Source organism: Cebus imitator, unplaced genomic scaffold, assembly GCF_001604975.1.
Source record: "Cebus imitator isolate Cc_AM_T3 unplaced genomic scaffold, Cebus_imitator-1.0 Scaffold226, whole genome shotgun sequence".
Taxonomy (NCBI): Eukaryota; Metazoa; Chordata; class Mammalia; order Primates; family Cebidae; genus Cebus; species Cebus imitator.
In genome coordinates, this window is record NW_016107541.1 from 1,354,495 (window position 1) to 1,355,526 (window position 1,032).

Below are 1,032 nucleotides of genomic sequence, written 5' to 3' on the forward strand. Positions count from 1 at the left end.
AGAACAAAGCAAGTTTATTTGGATTTGGAACTCTGAACAGTTCTGTGTCTATTACCTTTGGCTCCGGCTTCGGCCCCTATTTCTTCATCTGCTCTGTGAACTGTGCCTCTCCCGACTCTCTGATGTGTGTTTGTGAGACTTCTTCCCCGTGTGAGTACTCCTGTTCCTCCTGGATTCCCCGTTTCTTCTGCAGGAGCGGTGTGGGCTTGCGTTTCTCCTTCCCCGCAGCTGCAGTATTCGTCCCAGTCGCCCACCCACCCCCTCCTCTCAGAGTTCTTGCCAGAGGAGGAGCCAGTCCCATCTGGAGACCTGCAGACGCCTCTATGCACTTCCCAGAATCCACTGTTGGGACTTCTGAACACATGAAGAAAGTCACCGTGTTTTCCTCTTGGACGTTGCTGTATTTCAAATAAAGCACAATTCGCCATTCTCCACCAGGTCACGGGGCAGAATTCACACTGAAGCCGTCTTCCAGCATACAACAGAGAAAGGGCAGCTTGGCACCCTCGTTCCGACTGGTACTGAACGTACGGGTTCCCCTCAGGTGAGGTTTGCAGCTGACCTTGAACTGAATCACTCTCCCCACGTTCTCAAACTCCGGCAGCACATCGTCATAGACATCTAGGAACTGCTGGTAGGTTTCTTCCTTGCTGTCCTCCAGGCTGGCGTCAGGGCCACAGTCATCCCTCCCGCGCTGCTCCATCCCAAACGTTGTGAACCTGCCCTTAACAAGAAGGGTAGGACCGGATATTGGGGAATTATGTCCACATGAACGTCTATCTCCAAATCTGCAAGCTCCTGTTCTACCGCAGAAGGGACAATTAGCTCGATCCTTCTCCATGACTCTGAAATCCACGGGTGGTTCTGGGTTTTGCCAGGTGGAGCCATTTTCCAACTCATTTGCAGCCTGATCCGGCATCTTCAGCACAGCTTCCTCTTTCTTCTCCTGTCTTTTCTGCTCCTCCTCTTCTCTCTGTCTCCTCTGTTGCTCTTCCCATTGTTCCTTTTTTTTTTTTTTTTTTTTTTTTTTTT

General features: G+C 50.8%; 1 pseudogene; it reads right to left on the reverse strand.

Moving 5' to 3' along the window:
* Positions 1-51: 51 nt before the first annotated feature.
* The window catches only part of LOC108281412, a 2,646-nt pseudogene continuing 1,665 nt past the window's right edge, over positions 52-1,032 (reverse strand).